This window comes from Leuresthes tenuis, unplaced genomic scaffold, assembly GCF_036924035.1.
Source record: "Leuresthes tenuis unplaced genomic scaffold, fLeuTen1.0.hap1 SCAF_14, whole genome shotgun sequence".
Lineage (NCBI taxonomy): Eukaryota > Metazoa > Chordata > Actinopteri > Atheriniformes > Atherinopsidae > Leuresthes > Leuresthes tenuis.
This window is the reverse complement of record NW_027325368.1, coordinates 14,365,886-14,383,544: the sequence shown is the minus strand read 5'-3', so window position 1 is coordinate 14,383,544 and position 17,659 is coordinate 14,365,886. Positions and strand designations below refer to the sequence as shown.

Sequence of the window (17,659 nt, the reverse complement as noted above, 5' to 3'; positions counted from 1 at the left end):
AAGAATCTTTCTGTCTTCTGCCCCCACCCTGCACATGAACGTTTGAATCTCATTGAAATGCATTGTAAACTCAGAAATGGTCAAAGAAAAAAAGACTAAATTCTTGACTCTGATGTTTCAATATTGGTTGAAGATTTTAAAAAGCTCAATCATTCGGTAGAAGCTGAAAGTCTTGCGACACATTTAAAGTTTTCTTAATCAGCATTCTCACAATGAAATAAATTGCTTGCTTCACACTTTAATTGGTAGTTCAACACATCGTGGGGGGTGCGTAGTTCACTGAAATGAGAACTGATACTATTCCTACAACTACAGAGGAGCTGTGCCACAAAGGCCATGGCTCAGTTAGCTTAGTTTAAGAAGTATTGATGGGGTTCTTCTTATCAAAATATTACAATGAAAGAGAAAAAGATTGTTTCCCCAAATGAAGAAGACGTAGAAACGTTCCTTTTAGGCACAAATGATCATTCAAACCAAATTGATAGCAAAAACTGAGCTGAAAGTATTGGACCTCTTTATAAAATGAATTCATAACTGTCTGCTTTCATTTCAATGTGACAGAAAAATGATGGCAGACCATCAAAAAGACTACAAAGAGATATTTGGAGTGAATAACAATATCCTTGGTCCCAACCCGTTATAGTGATTTATAGCCCCTTACTGTCAACTGGCCTTGACTCAAATAATACAGCCAAGTCTATCTTCTTTCACATATATTTCCCTCTCTGATATAGCCCAGCAACCGTTCTCTTCGGTTTATATTAGAGCACGACGCAATGATTTAATCAGTCCACGAGGCATTATTTGAGTCAAACAATTGAGCACATGTAACTACAGACAGTGGTGACAATGCGATGGTCTCACATGGGATTGTCACTTTTTGTTTGCCTCTCTCTAAAACAGCAGTGTGAAATGGAAAAAAACCCAAACATTTCTAATGATGAATGAAGTGCATTTATTGAGATGCTCTATCGTTCCTCTTTCTTTGGGATATTCAAAGGAAAAACAGAGAACTCGCTCACCTCGCATCATTGTAGCACTAGCAAGACGTACAGTGTGCTCTCCATGGGGAGTTAGAGTTCAGCAGTGAAGCCAGGATTTTAAGAGTGCTCTTGCAGGGGGTGCACATGTGAAGTGTAAAACAGTGCAGGCTGGGATTTAACCTTGGCTTTAACAAGGCCTCTTGGGTATGCTTGCAAGGCAGCTCACTTCTTTGTTACTTTTTTCGTGTAAAAATCTGGAGGGGGGGCTGAGTTTCATTGTACTGGGACAGATGGACAATCTGAGCAAAGGAGAGACAAGATTAGGAGAGTGGAGATGATGTGAAAGAGTGTAATGGGTAAGCGACATGTAGAACAGACAAAATGTGCTGTTTTTTTTAAATGCTGGTTAGATATTTTCATCTTGTTACATCAAAGAATGATTTCTAAAGGAAATCGAGGCGTTATACGTGGCCAGTTACTATTTCAGTTCATAGAATTTTTGCGTTCTGGTCTTTAAATAAACTCTCTGAAGCCCCGGTTAATTTTAATCTCTATTCAGTCAACTTTCTATGCATTCCCTTTTGTCTTTGTTCAGCACTTTTTTCAATGGTCCTGACCCCACATACATACTATTCTTTTCTTCCCAGCATAAGTTCGAGCAAAAAGCCTGACCCTTTAGTGTAACAAAATTTAAGGCTGGATGCAAGCCCAAAACAAGAAAAAATAGCACAGAAGGTCAAATCATCAGTGAAAGTCACTCAAAATACAGCTCAAGGTTACACAGGATACACTCACATGCACACACACATATATATATAAATATATATATATATAAATATACACAGTATATCTGTGTGTGTGTGTTTATGTGAGTATATCACAGCGTCACAATGAGATACATGATTAAAGTTAAGCTACCGTAAATGCTGACTGAGGAAAAAAGCCACGGTTTATCTAATGTGAGCAACTAATATGATAGCAGCTAAATCACAGTTTCTGCCAATGCTCCCGTCCTACTTTGTCTACGTGTATATTGTTGGAATTCTGGTCACGCTGTTAATGCCTCCGTGTAAGCGGATGATGGGTGGTCCGCACTGAAATCGCTGGTTTGCTCTCTGTTGTATCATTGCATAAACATAAGTTGCTGGCGGCGGAGAGCCGACAGCATGGTCATGTTTTTTGTAGAAAGTAGAGAAGCAGAGGCTGTTCCTGATTGGAATCTTTGATGATGCAACTGCGGAGTGTAAATGAACCTAGTGGAACGCACGGAAAAAAAGAAAAAAGAAACATATAACAGGCTTTCTTGTTATTTCTTTTCATTTGATTTACTTTTTTTTTTTTTTTAAATATAGATGTGTGGTAGTTTAAGTATTGAACTGAGTTTTCTGTGCTGGCACAACAGTTTTACATTTCATCTAGCTGTGATTGTCATGAAAAGTTTCAGAAGAAGATTGGAACTTGGAACTAGGGATATGACATTTTTTCTTAATTTCCACTTCTGCACTTGGACATCCTGTGAATTGCTTTTTCTCTCCTTTAGAAGAAAAGAATTCAACTGGTTCTTGTCTCAAACCTGTTAATTTGATTTTGAGTTCCCTACATGTGAACTTTCAGCTATCACAGCATTCAGACAATTTTTCTGACACCCACCCCCACTTATAACCCCCTCTTCCTTTCCCTATCCGCCCACTCTCTGAGCTCTTTGGATACATTCCCCTATGATTATAAATAGTTTCTAATTAGCTCCTCCAGCCATGGGCAATAGAATTGTTCATCAAGTAGGGACTGCCCTCAGAAGACTTCATACATTAAAGCTTGTGCAAAAGTCAGAAGAGTAGCAAATCCCCTCTGCCTCAATTTAATTTTTTTCTGCAGAGCAGGGATTAATTTTCCTATATTTTATCAGTTCAAAAATAATTCTTCACTGCAATCAAGTCTGCTCGTGGTTAGAAAGGACTATAAGGTCAACCAGACCGAAAGACTGAAAGTCACATCAAATCAGAAGAAAATGTTATAAGTTGTCCCGCTGAAAAAAACTTTGGTTTTTCAGTCCACCCAGTGTCTCGTCATTGATCAAATGATAATTGATAGATCTGGACTGTTCTTGTTGCGTGTTATTATCTGAACCATTTCAGAACAGTCACGCAGGCATCTAAGCATAGCCTTTGCTCTCTCCGAAATGTCTGAGACTTATAGCTTTCAATTCCCACAGCTTTCCACTTTGTTCAAAGCCCATTGAGACCAAAGACTTGACTTCTGAGATATGAAAGAAGAGATTCCCCCTCTCGTTCTCTTTCCACCTCTTTCCCCAATTCACCTTTTAGCCATTTCTGCCTGTTTAATGTGCCTAAGTCAAACAAAATCCTTGAAAAAGTTTTTGCAGGAAAAAGTCTACATTTTGGCACTTTAATTGGTCCCTCTGAGTTTAAAGGTAAAAGTCATTCCACACTATGTTTTTCTTGATGTCCCAGTTATCACAAGAGATGGTTATGCAGATTTGTCTATGAAATATTCAAACATTGTATTTCTCTTTGAAAATTAAAGATTAAAACACACTAACTATCCCGGAGCCTTTTGTAGCTTGTGTACTCCCTGTGGTTTTTATCGCTCACACTAAGCCCAGTTCTTACTGCGCACTACAGGTTTGAAATACGTTTTGCATGAAACAAACAATTATCTGGCCGTTCAGGAGACCATTGTGGGCTGAATCCAACAATACCTGTTCTTCTGCAGACAAAGAGCTCAGCCAGCATCTGGTTTCACGTTTCTCGTCTCTTCTATTATATCATCATGTGCTCAGCTGGCAGCTGTCCTGTTATTCTGTGACTGCCTTTTACCATACCTTGAGCATTGTTAATGTTACATCTCTAAAAGACATCTGTAAGAAATAAACAGGTTAATAAACGTTGAAAAGTAGTGGTTGTTTTCCTGCAAACTGAAAAAAATATTAACCTTCTTGGGGTATTTTTTTCAGATGAAACTGTTTGTTTGTTGTAAACACACTTCAATAATGGTGTTCTTTTTATACATTATTTATATATGTGAATTGCCTCGCGATGCAAGATTGCTCACATTAATGACAATGTCAGAGTTTACATATATAATTTACATTGCTTGTATGGTGTGAATTCAAAGGAGAATTCAAGGAGAACAGCAACCAATAAAAACAAGCAATTATTTTGGAGAAATAGCAAACCCACTGCATTTCAAGACTTTATGCCCACATGATGACTTGCAAGGCTAACAAAGCGTAGGTCATTAGCCTCAGGAAAGTGGGTTTCATCTCAGAGTCGCCATATTCTCTTGAAAATGACTCCTTACTACTGATAGCCAAAGGGCATCAATTAAATTCAACAACCAAAAAAGCACTCCTGTAATTATGCTTTATTTTACTGAACTGGCTTATTCCATTAAAGTACATTTGTCTGCTTATAATTACATAAACCTACATTATGAATTTACATTAAATTAGATTTTGTTTAAATGGGGCAATGCCTTCATACAGGTAAGAACACCCTCAACAGGATGCATGAACATCCACCAGCAAATGCAAAACTTTGTGTCAGAGCACAGGGCTTCGGCTTACGAAAGACAGACAGAATTCTTAACTTCACTGACCTTTACAAACTGTCCATGCGCATCGAAACTCATTTCTCATGTTCTGCATCACTGGACAGAATGCCTCAAAGGTGGAAAACACATATCAAAAAGTAGGAGAAGGAGTAGGTTATAGGATTAATAGTGAGATGAACAGTAGCGACAGAAACAGGAAAAAGATGTTGAACAGGGGGAAGAAACAGTTGCATTTTTCATGTTAATATGCAAAGAATAATTTTATCTGACTTCTGCTTCCAGAGTTGTACAAAATGGAGCCATGCTGCCCTCTGTCTGTTCTATAATCAAACAGTACTCAACACAAACTGAAAGCATTTCTGTATCATTTCCTTGATGTGTAGATTTTGTCAGCTAAATTACCCGTTCATCCATTTTCTACACCCGCTTAATCCGGAGCCTATCCCAGCGGTCATTGGACGAGAGCCGGGGCACACCCTGGACAAGTCGCCAGTCCATCACAGGGCCACACAGAGACAAACGAGACAAACAACCACACGCACTCCTAAGGACAATTTTAGAGACACCAATTAACTTAACATGCATGTTTTTGGACAATGGGAGGAAGCCAGAGTACCCAGAGAGAACCCACGCATGCAAACTCCACACAGAAAGGCCCCAGCCGGGAGATGAACATGGAACCCTCTCGCTGTGAGGTGACAGTGCTAAGCACCACACCACCCAGCTAAATTACATACCCTTAAATGTTACACTGTAGTTAATTCACATGACACAGGAAGATTATTATTAGCTGCTGTTAAGCATTTGCATATGGCTCTATCTTCCAGAAAACACAAACCAGGAACTTTTTTTGTAATATGTAAATGTGTTCCATCTTATATTTAAACTGCTGAATTATTAATTATTTTGATCTGTCAGAGCTGGAAATGTATATGTGTAGATCATAAAATGAATCTGAAAAAAATGGTTCCTGTCATTGTTCACTATCACATCTGCATGGCTTACAGCGACATTCAAATAGAGAACAGCGTTAAACTGATGGAGCTTTAATATTGACTTTCAAACTGTTCAATACGTTTTGTTCCAGTTTGAAATTTCTTAGATTTATCATCATGTTATTTGCATCAGTCTTCATCCAGGGAAATCATTATCCAATAAAAAGCCATTTTCTGATAAAAGCAAAGGTTTTGAGGATCTGGTGGATCAGCCACCGGTGGCTTGGAACATGTAAGGCTCTAAAGAGTCGGTACAACTTGAAAAAGCAGCCTCATTTGTTTTCAGGGTAATTAGGTCACTGCTGGTAAGTGGTGTAAACACACACCAGCTCAAAGGTCATAACTTAGAAAATGACACCAGCGAGTACAATACCTCAAACTCAGGAAATGCTGCTGACCAGAAATTTGACCTTAAAGACCACAATGTTTTGCGTTTTAATACACATAAGATACTGATGGATTACTTGTTGATACTGTCTTAATAGTAGAAACTGACATATTCTTTCCATATCATCAAACAAAAGTACTAACGAAAGTCCACAATAAGGAACTATCCAAACAGAGATTCAATAGTCCAAAAGAGACAGAGCCACATTCGAGGAGTTTTGGAGGAAAATACTCTGTGTAACTTTCCTATCAAATCTGCATGGAGCACATTACATTAGAAATACATTTTCCAATCCATCATCCTGTTCTCTGTAAAGGACAAACAAACAAGTTTTACTTGTAGCTAACTGAAAATAAAGTTTTACCTGTGTGATGAGTGTTGCTTCTCTTTCTCAGTGCTTAGAAACTGTATTCAATATGCATTTAAAGAGTGTATCTATTTCTCTTTTGTTTTATGTCACTGGGTCAATAAAGAGGTCCCCCAACAGTATTTCTTTCTTGCCTCATTTGGTGTATTGGCGAACATTGTCTAACATCTAACTCCACTCTATCCTACAGGTACTCAGATTAAGTTCTGATAACTGTAAAGACTATAGTACACAGACTATATTGTATATTCTATTTGTATTGTATTATATATTGTACACTCAATAATCATATATTCATAATCATATCTGATGTATTCTGTCAAATTATTCTGATTAATTACAAAGGCGCCTTGTCTGGTTTTAGCCAGCAGGGGGAGCTCGTAGTTTGGGAAAAAGGTGCCAAGGATCATTTAAAGGAATATGATTGTGTTTATTTACATCTATTTTTTTTTGTCTGGGCTTTTCTCGGAGAAACTCATCAACCTGAGACTAACACGTCACACGTAAACAAAGTAAAATCAACAGAAATACAAAACACTAGACCGCTCTATCAAATAATATGTAGAGCCGCTGAAAGCCGACCCCTGGGGACTTTTCCAAAAGTTAACCCCTGCATGTACAATTTGTAGGCTACCTTTACTTGACAAATAATGTAACGCCAGTTGTGTAAGGGCGTGTGTGTGTGTGTGTGTTGGGGGGGGGGGGGGGGTTCAAGAGGAGGAAAGCAGGAAAAGGGACGCTATTATTCGGGAGCAAGCTGGCGTCAATTTGCTCTTGCTTTAGATGTCCGCCACCATCACATATCATAGTTAAACAATCCTTCTGTTTCTCGTTGCAACGAGGAAGGCTGGCGGCTGTTGGATTCACTGCTGCCAGCTGCTGTTGGGAAAGATTTGCATGAGCTTGAGCGTTAACTAGTGACAATCCTCCTCCAATGAGAGTAAAATCCAGGATCCATCTTTTTGCTATTCCCTAGCCATTATTTTATTTACTAAATGCCCATATCCCTCCGCAGGGTCAGAGAGTATTTTGAAGAAATTGAGAAATGGTTTGCTTGACATTTTTATCAAGTTGTCTTATCGACGTATTTAAACATTTCCCAGACTGTTAAAATACCCCTTTCCTGACGAGTCAAAAGGAAGTGTAAGTATTTGTCTTCTGCAGTTCTGCTTGGAGGGGTGGGTCTAATTTTTTAGGAGCCAAGAGGAGCTGTGCTTCGGTGCCACTTATCATTAGATATGGCCACCGTTATAGAGTACACCGAAGCGTCATCTTCAACTTGATTTTGAGATATTTCGTGGAAATATTGCAGCACGGTCAGTGTGGCAGACTGAATGTTATTTTAGACAAGCTAATGTTTGTTTTTACATGTCTTTTGAGCCGGTTCTTACTGCGTGGCAGGCTGGTTACGAGAGTCTTCTAACTGGCCGCTTGGTCCCGCAGCTTGTCGCAGCTGAAGAAAATAGAACCAGTTGCCAACCCAGCGGTCGGCACCCAACGTTTGCTTTGCGTGTCGCTGTAATTTCCCCTAGGATTCACATCTAAAGTTTCGTTTTCGAATTGCTGGTTTTTGCAGCCGCCTCTGTTTTGGCTTTGGTTATTTGTATATTAATGGTTAAATTGTTGGCCAGAGACTTGGGTGGCTAACACCAACTAGCTATATAACCCCAACTCGTGCGACGACAGCTGTCATTGGAGAAAGGAAAGTGATCCCCACAAATGCGCTTGGCAGTGAAACGGTCTTCTGTTGGATTTACATCAACTGCTTTTCCATCAAATGGGCAAAGTTGGGAATAGCATTGCAGCGCTGGAATATAATGATATGAGCTGTGCATTTTTGAGAACTGCGGTGTTGTTTCATTGGAGAGAGGCTAGCTAGCTCAATTAGCTTGCTGGCTAGCTGGGTGATAAAAGTGCAACGTTTCATCCCCCATTATTTTGGGACATGAAGAGGATAATTCGCTGTCCATAGGGCTGGAAGGTAAGATGATGTATAAACTTACACTGTTTTAATGCAAGCTAGATTTGTCTGGAATTTGCCATTTCAAATGAGACTGAGCCATCATTATCCTCCAGTCTGATGTTGGGGGTTTGTCGCCGCCTTGGCTTTCATGACTCAGGCTATTCAATGGAACGGAACGTTATATGGAGCGGTTCGTGGGTGCTGTATACGCTCAAATGAGGGTAATATGATGTCTTCTTTACAGTAAGAAAAAAAATTTAAAAAATAACCACATCCAGTGAACGTTCGTTGTTAGGAAAACGTATAAGCCCAAACCTACACCGTTGTGTAACTCAGCAGTTTCACTTTTTTTTTCTGTAGCATTGTAGTTCCTCGGAACAGTTCCGTTTCATTGAATAGACCGAGCCTTTGTGTGTTGGGCACAAATCCTGATGATTGCTTTGCACTCGGTTGGAGATTGATAATGTTGTTAAGGTTACATGATCAAATCTCCACCACCCACACACTATATTATATTTTGCATTAGCAAAGGGGCGACTAAAAGCTGAATCGTTAACGTTGTTTTTTTTGTAGTTGTTGTAGGCGTTAGTTATAAGTACGATGAGTTGGCCAACTGATTGCTACCATTGGGAACCTGTTTGCTATCTGAGCCTCTTTCAAAGTTGTCTCACTGGATGTCTTTCAAAACTGAACCGAATCTACTACGGACAGTGACGTGTGACATATTGATTCGTTTCCCCCTGCTCTTTCTATCATAATTAAGCTATGTCAGTGTTACTTTTGTTTGTGGTGGCCGAAGAAAAGGCGACAGAGTTCAACACAACAGGCTAGCCATCGTTAGCTCTGTGCTGCTGCTTTGTGCCCAAGCCTGGGGTAACAAAAGCTAATGCTAGCATGTTTTCAGTCGTACCCCTGGTGGTCGTGATTGCCTGGAGGGGCTTTAACATCCCATATTCTAACCACTTGGTCAGTGTCTCGTCACTTTCCGTTGAGTGCGACCTGGCTGTGATTCTGCTTAAAAACAACACATATTTGCTACGTTCCTACTGGCACTGATTTGCAGATTACTGTGGCCACCTGTTTTGACTTTTCTTTTATTTTTGTGTAAGGGCTTCAACCCAGAAGAATCATTTCTGAATCACTGTGTGAACATCTTCACCATTATTTTGATTTGTGTTTCATGCGTAGTTAGATGCTGGACTTCTGTCTGTCCTCAGACTCAAGAGGCTGATATTGACATAGGTGGGATACAATTAGTTATAGCTTTACCAAGCAGTGAAATATGATAATTTGGCTGTGCAATTACCTAGAATATATTGAACGGCACATCAGACCTAAAGTGAATGTGAGAGGGAGGTGATTCCATTTTGAGGTGATGATCTTGCTTTCTAAAAATGTGTATACATTCTTTACATCTCTTTTCATCACTGTTTCATCCCTTGTTTTTTTGGCTCAGGGCAGCCCTGCCTTTTAAGTTCAAACTGATCGCTTGGCAACTCTCCGTCCCTTTCTTTTAGGTCACTCACCGGTGAGTAATTAAGAAATGGTGTTTTTAACCAAGTTTACACAGCAGAGCACATTTGGATTCCTATGTTTACTTGCAACACAGTCTGCAGCACACACAGCAGAATACGCATCACAGCTGAGAAGATGGGAGGAGGGGAAGTCGACAACGGCTACATTTATGCACACACACACACACACACACACACCAATATTCTGATATCAGCCTGGCTTTACTCTGAATACGACACTGCTACATGAACAACATTTTTCCAATTACATTTACCTGAGCAATGGCATATTTGGAATAAGCGATAAATAAGCAATGAAGTGTGATAATTCAGTTGTGTAATGTAGACATGTACAGGATTTAATCACAATATTTTGTTGTCACAGCATCTTGTGACGCGTTGCTGCTCTAAAGTGCATGTTCATATCTCTAGAGTTTGGGGTTGTTTCTGAAGAACGCCATCACTTCTTCTGGACTTGTTTTCATAGGACTCTGTGCTCGTTTCTGTCACAAAAGATCTGGCAGCACTGGCTCTGGTAGAGTTCAGTGACTCACGTAAAGGTTGCAGCAAAAGGAAGAACATGCTTTTGGGACGAAGGAGGAATCTGGCTAATGCTCAGTGTTTTCAGGAATATGGATATAATTGATGTAATTGTCTAAGCATTTGTAATGGGGGTGTAACTCACTAATCAAACTCTGCTATGTAACAAGTTAGACGTGTATATATGACCACAAAAATGATAATATTCACTTGTTTAGATTAAACTTGGTAGTTGAAATATTAGTTTTCATGTACACATAGCCTCTGTCCTCTCCAGAAGTCAGTAACAAGTTTGTGAAATACATTGTTGGAAAATTTCTAATGGCCACCCCATCATTTTCCCTTGTCATAACTTATAACTCTCATAGCTTAAACATACCTATAAACATAGCGTATATGTGTGGTATTAGAATATCTTACTATCTAAGAATTATTATAGAATTGCTCCTGATATTCTTTATCAGTCAAGCTCTGTTAATTCAATTTAATCTTGGGTCTCACACTGTCCTTAAAGGCAACATATCATAGCTAACCACCAACCACTACTTCATGCGACACAGATATATCAGAGCAAATGTTTTTTTAACATGATCCGAAAAACAAGCCATCACCTGAGCATGAACATGTCATCAAAGAGCTGTTCAGTTACAGAGCTGTTACAGTGCAAGCAGACAAACTGTGTTGATCTGCATTTGCTTTCAGTCTGAAGTTAGACTGAAAAATGAAAATTCTCAACGTTGACTGTCCCATGACCAGTCTCTAACCAAAGGTTAGTCATACTGCAGTCTGGATAGTTTTTCTGTACAAAATTATGTCTAATATTAAACACCAAAGGCATTAGATGCTCCTGCATCTGGAGCCCATTTTGCTTTCAAAAAGGTGCCGAGTTGCAAATATCTATACCTTTACCATCTGTCCTCCAGTGTTTCTTTCCAGGATTACTTTGAATATGTCAGGATGTGGTGAGTGTTGGAAAAAAACGATGTAAACAAAAAAAGATTAAACCTGTTTGTTATTCTAATATTACTGAATATTTCCGTTGCCTTGGATACCAACCTTGGTTTTCAGTAAACAAATGAAAAACCTTCAGATTGTTTGAGCACAGTTGGCTTTTTCTTTGGTCACATACCCATTATTGAAGCATGTTTGTATCAACTCAGACAGTTTCACTTCATTTTCCCATCAGGGGTATTCATCACTGCATTGTCACAAGAGTGAATAAACTTATAAACCTGTATTGTTACAAAGCATCATTAAACGCTGACAAATTATACTCTGCATCTTCAGTCTTTTAAGCCATATTCCGAATGTTTCGAGAAACTTAAAGACTTTCAGGAACGCAGGATATCAAAGCCTTATTAGGCAGTTATAATTAAATGACTTCTTACGGTTTGTTTGTCGTGTTTTTGCTTAAACGCACAGCAGACGTAAACCTTAATAACCATTCCATTATTTAGTGGAGCGTTTAGGACATTTATTTATTTATTATTTTTTTTATCAGTAAGAAAATGTATTGCTACCTGTACAGATATTTTTCTCCACCATCTTTTAAAAACCGATTTAAAGTTTTATCCCCGTTTACCCGCATTTGTTCAGGAAAAGCATTCTAAACACTCCGTCTATGACGGTGTTAGTAGCTGAATCAGTGAGGTGGTCAGTGTAAGGCTTCTTTAATATAATAAGCCATAGACTCAGGTTGAGCTTTAGTGATTCTCTGAGCAAGCGTTGATTGCAGCATCTCACTTTTTAATCCAAGAGTATTTGGGTGTTTTGATTTTCGTGACGATCTGTTATTCAGTCCATTATTAACTTTGTGGATGTATTGTAATGTTGGGTTTTGAATGAGCACCACATTGCTGAATGGGTCCTCTCTATGGGTGGTGGTTTTAATGGCACCTGTGGGGTGTTGACATTTTCCACGACAGCATACTACCATCTATGAATAGTTTTTACTATAAATAGATTTACAACTTCATCCTAAACTCTTTCTGTTCAAAAATACAGCATTAATGAATTATATTTTGCACTTCACCTCTCTGTTTTTATAAACCTCAACCGATATCGTGTAAAAAAACCTCAAATAATAGTAACAATAACCTGCTCTGATTTGAATCTGATGTCTGTGTCAGTTGAATAATAATAATGATAATAAGTTCATTTTGGCCTCTGGTTTCTTCAGTAGAATCTTTGCTAACAGAATAGACGTGCTTGGATGAATACAGCATATTTCATTTTTAGTCCCAAGTTTTATTTTTCTGGTGAGCCAAATGAATTGTTAAAGCGATTTCAGTTTTGTTGTTTAGATGCAGAAATATCCACTGTGTCGGCATTACTCCAAGTATAAACGCGCTCGTCTCGCTGTGACCTGTGGATTGGCTCGCCAACTCCGCCCACATCCAGTGTGGTCGGCCATGTTGTAACCTCACTTGTGGATGGATGACGAATCCTGCCCATAACCAAGTCGGCCATTTTGTAGCTTTTTGGGTTTTGAAGAAGCTTTTTGTGGCGAAGAATTTTGTTCAAATCTGATTTGTGTAACTTAAAATTCACGCGTTCCGTGTTTGTTTTTTGCCATTTTAATTCTGAATTCAATATTGACCAGCAAAATATTCATTTGATATATAAAAAGTCTCTTGTTTCCTGCCCATTCAGGTTCCTCTATCCCACTAAATTGCACAAACGGGACGTTTAGACTATTAACCTTAATTACTGAGCTTTATAGTACAAAAGAAACATTTCATATCAACTACCTTCAGTCCACTTTGCACATAAACCTCAATCCTTGGGGAGTCCACCTTGAAACCTTACATGTGACAACAGTATTTGATCAGAACTACTGTCATCCAAAGAAATGTCAAACGGATAACTTTATAAATCCTTCAGTAGTTTGAAGACTGTGATTCTGAAAGGCCTGGAATACAGCTCCTCTTTTATCTGTAACCCTATTTTATCTTGTCAGTGTATTTGATGTTCAGACCCCAGTAAAAACAGATATATTGTAAGATTGCAACTTTGTAATAAACTTGTGAAGTTGACAACTGCCTTAAAACTGTGCTGTGTATGAATAAAACCGCAATGATGTTGCTACTTTTGAGTGAAAAATCCATAAAGAATGACATGAGCTCACAGAAATCTTTCATGGACAATATTATTAGTCCATATTAAACTTGTTGATCTCATCATATGAAACCAAACTTTTGTCGTATTGACATTTGAGCCGTTATGGACTCTTTTACACCAAATTGACGCCAGGAACAAACGGTGATGACAGAAGCCCCTGCGGTGTGTCCTCATGTTGGCGGTGTGGGGGGAAAATGGTTGATTTCGATGTGCAAAGTATGCGTGCATAAGAGGGCACAACTACAGAATGGAGCAGGAGTCTGAATCATTTCAGTAAGTTTGAAAATGAAGAAATGTTTGTATAAAGTCGAGCGATTTGCTCAGTTGAAGTTTTATTATGCTTAGACTTATGCTTAGACTTAAAACCAACACATCGTCTGGATTGGTTTGTACGTGTGTGCATTTTAAAGTAATTTCTGCTCGATGCATTGAAAAATAACAAGGTTGAAGTAGCATTAGCTCGTTACGGCGATCAGTCACCATGTTAAACAGCCATTCAGTGCGATTTCAAATTCAGAATGTTGAGACCAGAGAGGCAGACGTTCCTGGGGACCCCAACATCTTTGAAAATACAGAGATGAAATCGGGTTACTCAACGATACGGCGAGCTACGATGGCTTCAAACTTCTTTTTCCTCTTTTTGTTTAATTTTTGAAAATCCCTTACATGTGGGAGTGGCTTATGGCATAATGATGGGAAACTTGGTTTTGTGTGGGAGGACGGTCCGACACTGTGGTCCTGCAGGTTGAACAAAGAGAGTACTCAGAATAAACCTGCCTTACCACAGAAGTAAACGTGGAGACTGACACCAATTTGATGGCTTAATGATAGAAATGGGGTTTTTTTGTGCTTGTACTTCGAGTTGCTTTGTATCTCTTAGATTTGTAGGTGACAAGACATGTCTGATTTTAGTGCAGTACTGTAACTTTAGTCCAGAATGACAGAGAAGGAACGGAAAGCAGCTTACGGGTCAGCAGAAAGGACAAACTCAGCAGCAAATGCTCTGGAATATTTGCTCATATGTTCATACATCGTCTCACCGCTGATGTTCCTGAGATTTTACTTGGGATCTGATTGGGAAAATCTTTGAAAGAAGAGTGCAGCAAAGGCTGTGAATTTTTGTTTTTACGTGCCAACGCTCCAGAACACGTGTAAAACGTTTCAGCCTGACGGTCTAAGCCTGACTATATACAGTCATTTGTAGGCAAAAGGAACCCAGCTCACGTTTTTTCCCTGATGTATGAAACATGTCGTCTTACTGACACTTTTTGTGCAACATTCACTGAAGCCTTGCATTACTAAAAAGCATGACTGCAGAATTGTTGTGAAAAGCATGAATGGATGTTACTTTTTTTTATTTTTTTTGCATGTATACATTTGGGGGTGTTATATAATGTGAATATTGGTCAAATCAATTCCAGTGATTTCAAATACTATTTTCTCTTGAAAAGCACATTCATAGTAAATAGCATACAAATGAATGAGCGTACATGTGGACAGGGCAGACCTTCCAACACAACATGCAGTGGTGAGTAAGAGATTTGGAATTAGTGCTAAACCTCAGAGCTCCTTGGTAAACTGTACCTAGTGCATTCAAGCATTGAAAGGAACGATATTTACTCGTTAACGGAGCCGTGAAAAGTGGTGATTAATGGATGATTCAGTGATGGGGAAATATTGCATTTGAGAACATCGTCATTTTTGTTGGCATTCAAATGAAGTTTTTGTCCCACGAATTGTATCGAACTGTAGCGAAGTGTCTCAGCTCACTGAGAAAGTGAGCTGGTACAGGCACAGAACAATTTATCGTGGTATTACGTGCGTAGAAATTAGAAACCGTTCAGTCAAGACTATCGGTTGTATCGAATTAACGCGAGTGTTCGCAGGACCGATCCTCATGGAACACCCTTAGCACCAAGCTGCATGTGGGGGTCAAAGTTGATCCACCACTGTGAGCCAGCAAATGAGGGAGTAACGGAGGCGAAATGGACGACGTTCGTAAAGACGGGCAGGCATTGTGGAACTTGCTCTAGCCAACAATACTGTTGTCATTCAGCTTATTCCGGAATACTAGCTTGAAGTGTGATGATGCGTGGCTGATCTTCTCTGTTTGGCATCTTTGAATTACCAAGGAGGAGCAGCGACCATTTTTAAAAAAAATGTTTTTCCTTTTTTTTTTTTAAACTACAACTGATGAAAAGGGCTAAAGAATCAAAAGCAAAATTGACTCCTTTTCCTCTGTGTGGATTATAGACGTAGTCTGTAACTCCAACATTCAACGGATAAATGCTCCCCACAAAAGCCAGTTGACTCATGCTGTTCTCTTCACAATAATTTGTCTGAGTGTGTCTGACTGACTCACTGGGCCTTGTATTTTTTTCTTTTGTTTTAGATTATTTATCACAGTGACAAGCAAGCTGTAATCAGCTCGTGTTGAGGCAATATTCATCTCTGGAATTCAGGTTTTAGGGTTAGCTTTGGGTATGAATTGGGTAGGGTTAAGGCTGGTCTTAGAAGTGGGATAAAGTTTATGGGATTTAACGTTTGATTTTAGGTTTGCTTTGTTTCTGCTTTAGATTTTCTTGCTCTAGGGCAACACCTTATTGGATTTATGTTGTAAAGTTGTCTTCTAAACAGAAATCTATGTTGCTTTGTAACTTAAAGCTTGCGAGACTCATAGGCTATGAATATGCTAATAGCCATGAGAACGAGGGGTGTGACAGACCTAACTTGACGATATTTCTCGTCCCGTTAAAAATCTGTCTCGCGAGATTTGTGAGCTATCAGAGTGACTGATAAGACACGCACAATATGCAACCATTGTATGAAAATAACGCCGTACTCCGCTGCAATTTAGTTTAAATTTGTGGAAAAAGAAGTTTATTGAAAGCTCATGCTTACATCATGCATGTAAAGAGTTATAATAAAACATTTGAAAATGCATGTGCAACTGGGTTAAATAAGTCTGTTGGTCCAGTCATTCATTTTGTAATGGTAGTTTTCTTAAAATCTCGTCTCGTGAACCCAATATCGTGTCTCATCTCGTCTCGTGAGCTGAGTGTATCGTGGCAACCCCGACTTCAAGGTGCCTGTTCAAATGTAAATGGTACTCAGTCCTAAACAAGATTTAAATACAGCCAAATCTAATCTTTGTTTATATTCTTAGAAAGTGTTTGAAAATGCACTTGTACACAGACACATTCTATATATGCACACTAGAATTTTTTTTTTTACAGTCATTGATTTAAAAATAGGTCTCGTTTTAATTTTTTTGTGAACAACATTAAAGAAACAAATGTAGAAAAATGGAGTGAGTACAGATGGAGTCTCAATGGGTCTGTGAATCTCACCGAGTGGATTATCATTACAGCTATGTGAAACAAATTATGAACTCCACCAAACAGTTCAGCTGATTGTCACACCATCAGTTTTTGTTAGTTTTTTCTCTTAAAGGAAAAAGGCCTTTCCCTCCGCTATATGTCCAGAGAAAATGCTAACAAGTGCTGCTGCTGTCATGGCAGCATATGGTGGCACAACAGCTTTTTTTTTGCGCAGCTTTGCATGGCTCCCCAATTTGAATCTGAATCTCTCTGCCAACTCCAGGGTGACGTCCAAGGACACTGTCCATTGTGTGGTACCATAAGAATTTCTTTCCTTTGTTGCCACCCTGAGAGCTATGAATTATGAAGTCTGGTGGTCTTGAACTAGATTCTTAGTTTTTGAATTTTTCATGGAACTGCATTTTTGTGTATTGGATATCCAGCTTTGCCAGCTCCACAGCTACGTGCTTCATTACATACTTATGAAGGCAGACACTGTCGATATGTCTTAATACATTATATTCTACCCAGATACCAAGTTGAGTTGTGGAATTCTCAGACGCCTTGTACATCTAATCCATTGCTGTAGTGTTTCTTTTAAATTGTGTTGGAGTGAGCTCCAAAAGTTGATTCTCAGGCGCCCAATCTCCTCCTCAAACACCGCTAAACTCAGCCTTTCACTTTGACACTACTTTGCATTAGAGTTGTAACCCAGTCTGGCCCAAGGTTAGTTCTGATTCAGTAGCAACTCTGGCCAATAACCTTAAGGGAGACCCAGTAAAGCCCTGCTTGAGCCCTGGGAAAGACGGTGGAAATAGGTTGGCCCTTACATACACTCCCTTGGCTCAATATTGTGAATGCAGCTTATTTAGTCATCTTCTTTAATGACTGGCATG

General features: G+C 39.1%; 1 protein-coding gene across 9 annotated transcripts in view; it reads left to right on the top strand.

The window, feature by feature from the left end:
• Positions 1-7,351: 7,351 nt before the first annotated feature.
• kmt2cb (lysine (K)-specific methyltransferase 2Cb) overlaps positions 7,352-17,659 on the top strand; it is a 65,606-nt gene continuing 55,298 nt past the window's right edge. For 4 of the 9 annotated variants that reach the window (XM_072363567.1, XM_072363562.1, XM_072363566.1 and 1 more), the window contains exon 1: positions 7,527-8,287. The gene's annotated coding sequence lies outside the window, so the exon portion shown is untranslated. Of the gene's footprint in view, positions 7,450-7,525; positions 8,288-17,659 lie in introns of those variants that run through there. The other 5 variants (XM_072363565.1, XM_072363564.1, XM_072363559.1 and 2 more) reach the window with 3 other exon arrangements.